This window comes from Lissotriton helveticus, chromosome 8, assembly GCF_964261635.1.
Source record: "Lissotriton helveticus chromosome 8, aLisHel1.1, whole genome shotgun sequence".
Lineage (NCBI taxonomy): Eukaryota > Metazoa > Chordata > Amphibia > Caudata > Salamandridae > Lissotriton > Lissotriton helveticus.
Window position 1 is genome coordinate 993,705,536 of NC_136069.1, and position 12,134 is coordinate 993,717,669.

At 38.0% G+C, this 12,134-nt stretch overlaps 1 protein-coding gene across 2 annotated transcripts in view; it reads left to right on the forward strand.

The window, feature by feature from the left end:
- The window catches only part of LOC144773049 (transmembrane protein 45A-like), a 474,612-nt gene that overhangs the window by 53,918 nt on the left and 408,560 nt on the right, over nucleotides 1-12,134 (forward strand). The gene's annotated exons all lie outside the window — the stretch shown is intronic.

Sequence of the window (12,134 nt, forward strand, 5' to 3'; positions counted from 1 at the left end):
AATAGGTGCACCGGAAAATGTAAGTGTGGGGGCTAATGAAATAGCGAATGTGAAACCTATAATGTGAAATTATAATATGTATGGCATATTGTTAATATTCCCATTGATTTCAGGTGTTGCAATGGTGAAGTATACCATGTTGTTGCTTTTACTGATGGGGTGACAGCCTGACTAAGCCAACAAGCCTACCGTATGTATAATGACTTTTTACATTATGGTAGTAGAGGTGGAGGTTTAGTTATAGGATCCAGGACTCAACTCACTTGGGGTATAACGTGAGATGAGGGTATCGCCAAAGGTATTTTCATCTTCCTGGCGTACATATTTGTACTTTAATGTGAAGCATTTAGTGCGCATGCATAATAAGGTGCTTTTCTATGAATTCTTTTTAAAAAGCGTTGGCTGGACACTTATTTATTGACTGTTTTTGTTATGTACCAGCAAGCTGGTTACTAGTCCACACAACGTCCCTTGAGTAGGCCTTGGGCTAGTCTGCTTCGCGACTTTTTAGAGGGTCAAGTGTTACAATGAAGTACTTTGTTTCCAGTAAAAATACAATTGCGGACTTATTACTTTTGAAGTATTCACATCCTTCGCAACAAATAACCACATTTCTTACCGCTTTCTTTCCAGTTGTGGAACCATGTGTGCACCTGTATTCTGGGCTTCTTACAAATAACCTGTCCACTTTTTTGGGGGGAAAATTAGGTATAAGGCATTCAGACTGCCAGTCCAAGAATTAGGTATTTGTACTGATAACAATATTTTTTTTTACTAGTTATGCAGTTTTATAGAGCACAAACCAGACCTACCAAGGCAACATAGCTCTTTACAAAGGATTAATAGGTAAATAAATTATGAGTTACTCTAGTCTCGAATAGTGTTCCAATCAATTGAATGTGTTTGCTGGGACTGGAATTAGGTGCACCTGGAAGACGATATTTTACCAGGGTGTATTTAGAGATATATGGACATCTTTCGTGAATGGGAATCTCTGGAGTTTATGCTAAATAGAAGAGTAAACATTGAGGCGCGGAAAAAAGAGTAAGCAAGATCAGCTTTAGATCTGTCCTTAGTTTTGGAGGGCCACAGATAACTTACTTTTTCCTTTTCTACATTCAGTTGAAGCAAGTTTTCTGCCATCTAGTTATGGGATTTCTCTCTGCATGTTTGCAGGTTTCATAGTTACACCCTGATCCAACTCCGAGGAGGAATTTCTGAGTTTCATCAGCATTAACAGTGATTGGAATCCATGGTTTTTTATTAACCTAAAAAAAAGATTTAATGTAGACATTCAACAGTCGGCAATGTGGCAATCTGTGGTAAACCCCACAGTGGAGCAATTGAGAACCCAGCTGTGATAATTGTTTGTGACTTTCGAATATGTAATGAAGCACCAGATTACTATATTGAAGATCTCACTGAGGACCAGTTGTATCAGTGTGAAGACATTATCTTTACTACGAACAGGAGATTTTCCCAGAGGGCACAGCTGATTGCTTCCCATGTCTGGGTCAGAAGCAGGATTGGTCATCATCAAGCAGGTTTCTATGTGGCCTTGCGGTTACTTACTACCATATTCTCATTTATTTTAATCATTAAAATAAGTTCATTGACAATAGTTCTTGTGGAGGTATGAAATGTCACCTTATTTCAAACATATGTGGAAGACATAAAGGATAATTTCCAAAGCTCCAGGCAAATACTCCATTAACTGCAAAAAGGATGGATGTAAGATATTGGGTTTATAGCTTATGTGATATAAAGCCAAACTGTGTGCTTATCCCTTCTAGATTTATGTCCACACCACTGTTACTTTGTGGTGTCTTATGAGACTTAGCAGGTTTATCAATTGACTGGATGCCTTTCTTTGTTTTGTGTTGCATCGCTTGTAGCACTTTTATCTTTTATATCTAATTTATTTTATTTTGGCTATGAAATAAATTGCAATGTTGTCATATTGTGCATGAGACGGATTGCAATAAAGGGCGAGGTTAGAAGTGTTGGTTATTATATAATGCTTGTGAGTAACTGTTTGGTGTTGGTTAGTGCCCATAAGATTCTTTAGAATTGGGCCTGGCCTATTGTTCAGGTGTATTCATGGTAATATTGGGCCATGAGACTGTTGTACCTGATTCTGTTCTCTTATTTCATGGTGTCCTCCATTTAGCTTCCATTTGTGTACCTGCCTATTAATTTGTTCATGCGTAATTTCATTTGCCCTATATATGGAATCTTGTCGGATGCATATGCCTAGCAAATACAAAACAAGCATCGGCGAAGCCAATAGTATTGACATTGACCTCAGGACATAAGGCTTGGGAAGTGCTTGAATCTTTTTTGCCATGGTTTTTGCAAAAAATGTTGTTGTTAAGCTGCCAGACCCTCATCAATCTAAAAAAAAAAACGTTGGCTAAAAAGCAAAAATATTGATTTTGTCTCAAAAAGCCCCAATTGCCATGGTGGCCCAAGGCACTTCAGGGAACTGTTTTTGTGTTGATTTGCTTCTCATGAAAGTGGCAGAAAGTGGTTTGCTGAAGTTGAAGTGGGACGACCCACTACCCCTTGATATATACTTTGGTGGGTGGAAGAACAATAACAAACCAATGGATGCTGAGGGCATGCTGAAAGGTTATTATACAAATAATCTTAGTGAAGTCAAAGGATCTTGGCCTCCTAAAACACATTAAATCAAAGGCAGTGCTCAGTGATACATACAGAGTAATGACTACCTACCACGATCTGAATATGTGTTTATGCAACAAAGAACAACTGGTGCATGCCCTGAAAAAACAATGGATTGTCTGACTCCTGTCTGAGTGTGTTGGTGCTCAGCCCTCTACATTGCTGTTTAATTGCATGTAATTTGGTCGTCTCTAAACTGGAAGCAGAGAGACATTTGTTGAAGATACCACTTTGACATTTTCCTGTTATCATTATAGTCTTCCCTATTTGACTGTTGAGTGTTATTACCAATTTCTGCCAATTCAAGCCCTCATGATGCTAAACAATTTTGAATTATAATTTACATTTTAAGAAAAGGGGTCACACAAAACAGCCGAAGTATGTCTTGTCTGGGGCTTCAAAATGTTTTCTTAATACGAATGGGTATATTTCCTAAAATGAGAGAAACAATGTTGTTGGTATAGGTAGGCATTGCGAGGAAAATAGATCGAAATAGGAAAATTGACAGAGGTGAGATATAGACAGATCACTTTCTCTGATGGGCGGGAGATGGGCTAGTAAGCACCATTCCACACTTTGGCCATGTCTTAAAGATCCTGTGACCATGGGCATAGGAAGTTTGGGGGACACAGGGGACATATCCCCGCCAGATTTTGTAGTGCGGAGTCATGGGGAAAAAGGGTGGGGTGGACGTGTGGACATAAGAATTTTCCCTCTCTCTTCTGTCAGTCGGAGGGTCATTGGCACATCAAACCACTACCTACAAGGGCTCTGCACTTGACCTGTGGCCTTCCCTTTTGTTGTGCTGCAGACCTCAAGGATTTTGTTCACATCTTTCCCTCGCCCCCCTGGTTGCCTGCAGTATGCATTTCCAGGACAAAGGGAGAGAGGTAATTTGTTGATTGCTGCCCAACCCTGCCTTATTTCACTGTTTCACACTTCGCAATTCAGCCACTCAAAAGCTAATGTTTCGTTGAAAGGTTAATTTTGAGCGGGGCGCTAGGTGGCGCACGACCAATATAGCCACACTGCTGTGAGGCTCTGGCTGCCCGCAGCAATATCCTGCTAAACATCCTGCCCATGACTGCATGAAGAGATACCGAACTGAGCCGACTGCTTGTGACTCCTCCCGACGCCCAATGTGTGTTAATTTATTGGGCGCCCGGAGGAGTCACAAGCAGTCGGCTTAGTTCGGAGTCGCTTCAGGCAGTCATTGGCAGGATATTTAGCAGGATATTGCCGCTGGGCAGCCAAAGCCTCTTGGGACTTTAACAGTTGTATGCTTTGTTATAATTTATGGGCGGTGGGTGTAGGTGCATAGATACCAGCATGATTGGGTTGCTGTTGTGGGTGGGGGGGATGGGTACTGGGTATATTATCTAATAGTTTCGTAAGACATACATTGATATAGATAGATTTGTTGATACATGCACAATGCACTTTAGGCAATGGAAATTTTACATATTCTGGTAGCACTCATACGATACTCTGCCTATGACTCCAAATGCTGACACTCTAAAAATACACTGACTGACGTGGAATGTCAGGGGTCTGGGAGACCCACATAAACGTAGGCAGATTTTGGCATACCAAGATGGACACCATGTACACATCGCTATGCTCCAGGAAACAAACTTTAAAAAAAAAATCTTTTTATTAAAACATATATCACACATAAAAAACAAATAAGAAATATCTCAGGGAAACCAAGACAATACAGTATATCGGTACGAGAGAAGCATCAGGATAACATGATCCACCATAAAATCTCAGGGATCAATGGTTTCGGGCACCTCCTCATCAGGACTGGGCTCAGGGGGAGTGCAAATATCTCCCCTGTGACTGTTCCACGCTCCCCAGATCTTCCCCCACTTTCGAGGGCACCCCCTGGCCACATATACTGACTTTTCTCGCACCATGCACCAGTCCAGGTCTTCCGCCCACTTGGTGACCCCAGGCGCCTGGCTAGCGCCCCAGAGCTGGGCAATGTTACGTTTGGCCACCATATACGCCAATGTCACCCATTGTTTCTGAGACACATTTAAATCAGACTGCTCCCAGACATTCAGCAAACAACGCCGAGCCTCGGGCCTCAGCTCAATTCCCAACACCTGGCCCAGCTCCACATGCATGAGCGACCAGAACGCCTGCACTCGCTCACAATGCCACAAGATATGCATTAGGGTACCATCTTCCCCACACCCCCTCCGACACGCACTACTATCAGCTCGTCCCATGCGAACCAGACGCGGTCCCGTAATATAGGATCTATGCAGGAGTTTCAACTGCACCAGCCTCAACCGCATCTCAATGGCTACCACCCTGGGAGAGGCCACCGCTTCCGTCCAGTCTTCATCATCCAATTCCAATCCATCTTCACACCACTGGGCCCTGATCTTCCGCAGTGGATCCTCTGAAAGATTCACCAGCTTGCGATAGATCAGCAAAATCGTTTTTTCAGGGATGTGACCATCTAATCAGGAAACACACTTTAACCCAACACTTTCCCCCCTTTTTGCCAGCAAATGGGCCATGAATAGGGTGTTTTCTTCTTATTCCTCATACTCTAGGGGTGGTTCCATGTTTAAATATCGATTACAAAAATATAGATGAAAAAAATATCGATGTAAAAACATTGATTACAAAAAAATCGAATCCCTATACTTAAACAGGTAAGTACAGTAATATTGACTCAAAAATATTGATGTAAAAAATATCGACTTAAAAAATAACATAACTTAAAATAAATACATTAAATAATATCATTATTAACAAAATAAAGGGCATTTAATATATATTTTAAATAATTATAACAAATAAACTTAATTTAATAAATATAAACACAAAAGAATGTGTACATATACATTTATTTACTTAAATACATTTTATCAACAATTATCGTTATTTAAAATTTATACACTTTTTTAATTATATAAAAATAAAATAAAAACATATATAAACAAGTTAAAAATATATTATTCTATAGTTAATTAACACATTAAACTATAAATAAAATAATACATACATTTAATAACAAAATAAAAACATTAGTAGTTAAAACGTTGGATAGCGAAGGGGTAAAAATTACTATTCCCACTTCAGTGAGTGCAACAGTAGGGAAAGCGCTGGATGGCGTAGGGGTAAAAATTACTATTCCCACTCCAATTAGTGCAACAGTAGGGAAAGCGCTGGATAGCGTAGGGGTAAAAAATACTATTCCCACTCCTGTGAGTGCAACAGTAGGGAAAGCACTGGATAGCGAAGGGGTAAAAATGACTATTCCCACTCCAATGAGTGTAACAGTAGGGAAAGCGCTGGATCCCAAAACAATAAAAAACAAAACCATCAACATTTTTATTGAATTTAATTTCCAATATTAACATAATTAATATATAACTGTAAATATATTATCATTAACAACGATAATACAAAAAAAGTAATTACACATTATTTAACACTATAAAATCCACACACACCTACAATTAATTACACAATTAAATTGAATAATTACTAATTATTAATGAAAATTAATTATTATTTATTAATTAATAAATAAAAAAATAATTACTTACCACCTTTCACACCATTTACACATATAAGCACCAAAACACACACCTAAAATAATTACACAATTACAATTATTAATTACTAATTAATTAATGGTAATTAATGTAAAAGTATTTAATAATTAATCAATACAAAAATTAAATTACTTGCCACTCTTCACACAATTTACACATATAAACACCACAACACACACCTAAAATTAAACAATTAACCTAATTATTTATTAATTGACAAATTGAAATTAATTACCAACTAATTATTAAACTATTATTAATTAATCAATTAACACATTAATTATTCAATACATTTTATAAAATTAAATTACTTCCCACCCTATTCCCCTATAAACCCACAACCTGCTACGGAACTTAAAACGCAGAATTGAACTAAAAATAAATGAATAACTAGTAAAACTCTAAAACATATAATAAAATGACAAACAATTCTCATTAAAAACACTAAAATACATCAAAGTATTAATAAATCAATATTTTTGTAAAATATATTTTTGTAAACGATATTTATTACAAATATATTTATGTAATCGATATTACTTACCTGTCAGTCGATATTCTTGTCAACTATATTTTTGTTGTCGATATTTCTTCCCCACAATATTTTTACGGCGATATTTCTATCCCACAATATTTTTGCGGCAATATTTTTACTCTGCACCCTAGGGGTACTGCGATCTTGATGAATAAAAACTCCTCATTTGTCATGGAAGGCATGACCTCAGATACGAAAGGGAGATACTGCATTACTAGTTGTGCCACGAGATGTATCGCACTTCTATGGCAAGACGTGCCTCTCTAATAAAGATGCTTATTCTCCCCAAGCTCTTGTATTTATGAACATTCCATTCGAGCCCGGTAGGTACTTTTTAAAAAACTTTACGCACTGAGATGATTAGATTACTATGGGGTGGCAAACAGCCTAGGTTGAAGTGGGATGTGCTCATTAGGCCCTATTCTCAGGGGGGATTTGATGTTCCAGATCTGGATGTGTACTACGTCTGTACGCAAGCCCACTATGCCCAATACTGGCTCCATCCCCCTAAGTACATGCTGCAAGTGACGGTGGAACAGTGGCTGGCTGATCCCATACCTCTGGAAGGGGTACTGCTGAGCATGCCCAACTCTGTGAGTCCGGCCCTACCGCAGTCACATGTACAGTGAAAACTTGGCAGCGTGTAACCAAGCGTATGCACGTTCCCATGTTATATTCTCCTATACTTCCATTGGTGTACCACCCCAAAATGCCAGTATTACAGGAGTTGTTTTTTTAAACAAACCAAAACTAAATTTGGCATACACAAATGGGGTGACTTATCATTGAAAGGGAAATTCCGCACAATGCAGCTGATGTTTGTTACACCCACACCCTCCCCCATGAACATTTTTATATATGTTAGATTGCGACAAGGCATTAAATAATACACGCTGTCATACCTACAAGATCCACAAACGCTCCCTCCATTACACATGCTGTTACTGAAAGAACAGGCTTCGCATGTGGTGTATGCGCTTTACCGTATTATATATACCAGTTAGATCGGGGCACGATGTGCGCACGGGAGAAGTGGGAAATAGAATTAGGACAAGCAATAACTGAGAAACAGTGGTTATACTGCTGTAAACAAACAGAGCTGGTCTCAGCTAGTTGCCGCCTGCCCATTATACATAACAAGATCTTACACCGTATTTATCATACACCTGTTAAAATGTGTAGGTACAAGCTGCAGGATAACGACCACTGTGACAGATGTGGGATGGAATGGCAGACTTACATCTTGCTTGGAATTGCCCCAGCATCCTAGACTATTAGAAACAAGTATTCGAAGTGTTGCAACAGATGACGTCATCCCTGATTCAGTTCTCTCCTGAACTACACAGAGGCTATAGAGGTGGGTTATCGACGATTCACTTCCTTAGGGCTGCTACTAGCCAAGCAGGGAATAGCATGCAGATGGGGACGGGCAGAACCCCTAAATTTAAGGCCTGGATTAAAGAGATATTGTTCTGGCAGGATCAAACACTCCCATACGCGGAATTGCTACCAGTGGCCTCGAGGCCCAGAGACATATGGGAACCCCTCATATCATATCTCCTTGCACACCCGATTGACACCACAAATACTACATAAATACATTAATGTCTGCTACTTCGCTATGGCCCACGCATGAATAAAGATCTGGGGTTAAAGGGATGTTGTCTGAATACTCCTGAATGTGACATTCCTATTATTACAAATAATGTGTTAAACTAGTGTATTACAGATCTCCTGCAATTTGCTACTATCAATATAGTCGAACATGTGTTTCTCTCTGCTGTTGATGTCTACAATGTAGAAGCATTCACCTGCTTGTACAATTCATGTATCAAAAATGTTTCATGGTTTTAAACTAATAAAAACAAATAAAAAAAATAAAAGGTTAATTTTGAGCAGTTGAACCTCACCCCGGAACATTATGAAAATATGGAAAACTTTGACTCGACGGGTCACGCTATGACCATACACGGTCTTAGACTCGTGGCATAAAACAGTTGCTTGTCGAATTTGGATTATGGAATGGAGCCAGACTATACATATATATATGAGTATAACAACGGATTGAGATTCCAATAAGGGGTACATGGTTAAGCCGAGCATTAAAAGGGAGAAGACGAGTTCACCCTATGTCTGGAGCATTAATGAACTATTCAATTTTATTATGCCCTGAAGATGCCCAAAGCGTGGGCGAAACACGTTGGCTGCGTGGAACTCTCTATGTCACTTTGGAAGAAAGTGAAAAAAAGAATCACAAGGTTAAAAAACAAAAACCTCTCAAATCGTCTTTATATTGCAAAATACAGCAATTTGTTTAGATTCTTTTGAAAGTTGCCTCTCTTTTCATTATATATATTGAATTACAACAGGCTAAAAATGGTGGCTAGCCTTTAGAGGTGTGCAAATATCTGGGAATATTCGTTTAAAGTAGTGGTCCAAAATAAGAATCACACGTAGTGGTGCAAAAATCAGTGTCCCTTGCTGCCATTTGCTTGTTCAGTTCATATTATATATATATATTTTCGCTCACCGTGTACACAAGCACACGTGCACTCCACGCCTGCAAAATCGCCAACAACGTATCGTTCCTCCAAAGAAAGATTTAATGCATCTTATGCCATATGTTTGGCATCAGATGCATTAAATCTTTCTTTGGAGGAAAGATACGCTGTTGGTGATTTTGAAGGCGAGGAGTGCACGTGTGCTTGTGTACACGGTGAGTGAAAGTGTTAAACCTGGCGACCTCGGACCCGGAGGTGCACCCCAGCTGTCAGTTGTCCCAGCAATTTTCGGAGGTTGGAGAAACGTGTATATATATATATATATATATATATATATATATATATATATATATATATATATATATATATATATATATATATATATATATATATATATATATATATATATATATATTCACTGAAAAAAACATAGGTTTCAGGCCTGATATAGTTAGGAATTAGCATTTAATAAACCTTAGAAATTCACTGAAAAAACTGTAGATTTTAGGGGTGTTATAGTTAGCTGGACATTTCAGCCATATAAAACCATGGAAATTCCTCTGATATAGTTAGTTGTACTAACTATATCTCGCGCGCCCGCAATCCACTGCCGAAGATGTCACATATTACATCATTCATGACATGGTCAGTGACATCACTGATGACATCTCAAATGACATCACTGATGACATCATCCAGTGAATGTTGTTTGCTTTTTTATTTAAATATGTATTATATATATAGCAATCTGCATTGAAGAATGAGTGTATATATAAATATAAATATCCGGATGAAGGATTTAGTAGCAGTGTGATTGACTGTTTACTTGACTAATTTAAAGTGTCTCTCTAAATATATTGGATAGTGACTAAACTGTGTGAACATCTGTATCACTTTGTCAGTTGTTGTAAAAACTACTTTCCCAGTTGGTTACTAGCTATTTGAAAGTCTATATTAGTTATTGATTAGTTAACTAAGTATTTGTATGGGAGAGTGAATGTGTGTGTGGTTCGGTGGGAGGTGTGTGACTGCCCAAAGATGTGTGAATTGTTGATTTAGTAGGTATATGACGTTAAGACTACATGCTATAACAGTTGTTTGGGTGAGTGAATATCTTTATGGGTGTGGTGATGAGCAAATATCTCTCTTAATGGTACATGTCCAACAAAGTAGAAAACAAAAGGCAATGTATGTGTCAGTTGTTGTTTATAAATAAGTATACGTAAGACTCACTGATTGTATGTGTGACTGTATAGAAAACTGTATACTTGTAATAGTGATTTTATAACACACTAAGTATAATTTACTATCTATATGAATAGATAAAGTGGTGTTTGTATAAGTGTATAGCTAAGTACATGTAAGTATGATCCATTGTATGCATAAGTGAATAGGATGACTTTATAAGTGAATAGGATGTGTGCTGGTGTGTAATGTCGATATAGGTGTATAAGTATATTTGATAGTGTTCTATTGATCATTGACTGCATGTATGAGTGAATCTGGAGGTAAGTGATTAGATGTGTGTATAGTTCTAGGAATCACTGAGTGTTTTTTTAGAAACTTGTATCGGTGTGTCAATGGATTTAAATATGGTACTCTGTATTTTACAGTGAGTAATGAAAGGTTATACTAGTGTATGATGAGGTGTATCATCATGTGGATGATGTCATGATGTCATTTGCGATGTCATCAGTGATGTCACTGACCATGTCATGAATGATGTAATATGTGACATCATCAGCAGAGGATTGCGGGCGCGCGAGATATAGTTAGTACAACTAACTATATCGGAGGAATTTCAATGGTTTTGTATGAGTGAAATGTCCAGCTAACTATAACACCCCTAAAATCTACAGTTTTTTCAGTGAATTTCTGAGGTTTTTTAAATGCTAATTCCTAACTATATCAAGCCTGAAACCTATGGTTTTTTCAGTGAATTTCAAAGGTTTTTTAAATGCTAATTCCTAATTACATCAGGCCTGAAACCTATGGTTTTTTCAGTGAATTTGCAAGGTTTTTTAAATGCTAATTCCTAATTATGATGTGTGTGAAACCTATGGTTTTTCTGTGAATTTCTAAGGTTTTTTCAATGCTAATTCCTATCTATAACGTGTGTGAAATCTATGTTTTTTTCAGTGATTTTACAAAGTTTTTTAAGTGCTAATTCCTAAATATAACGTGTGTGAAACCTATGGGTTTTTTTCAGTGAATTTCCAAGGTTTTTAAAATGCTAATTTCTGTATCAATTTTTATATTTTTTATATATTTATTTTCCAACAAACTGCCTTTGAATATTGTAATACATTGACTGTATCCTGTAATATGCAACTGCACAGCAAGTTTTTATGATTTGGATAAAGTTAAACAGCATAGTCTACATCTTCAATCAAAATATAAACAGTCAAATTAGTCAATTAATTTTCTTTTTTTTCAACGTGTGCGCAACGTGCGCGCACCTCGTGATTTAAAAAAAAGAAAAAAAATGATTTTTTTGCCCTTCGGGGTCCTTCAGAGACCCCCTGAGAAGGCCTAGGGGGTCAGGGAGTCTCTACCCTGCCCCCTTTTCACGGTCTCCACTATTGTTTTTGACTCAGTTCTTCCTCGAGGGTGCGAGCAACGTGCGCGTACCTCGCGATTTTTCTTTTTTTTTAAATGTTTTTTTTGCCCTCCGGGGTCCTTCAGGGACCCTATGAGAAGGCCTAGGGGTCTGGGAGTCTCTTCCCTGCCTCCTTTTCACGTTTTTAAAAGCTTTTACGAAAATTGGATAAAACGTAATTTATATGCGACAGTCGCGCAACGTGCACGCCTGCGTGCACACACGTTGCGTGC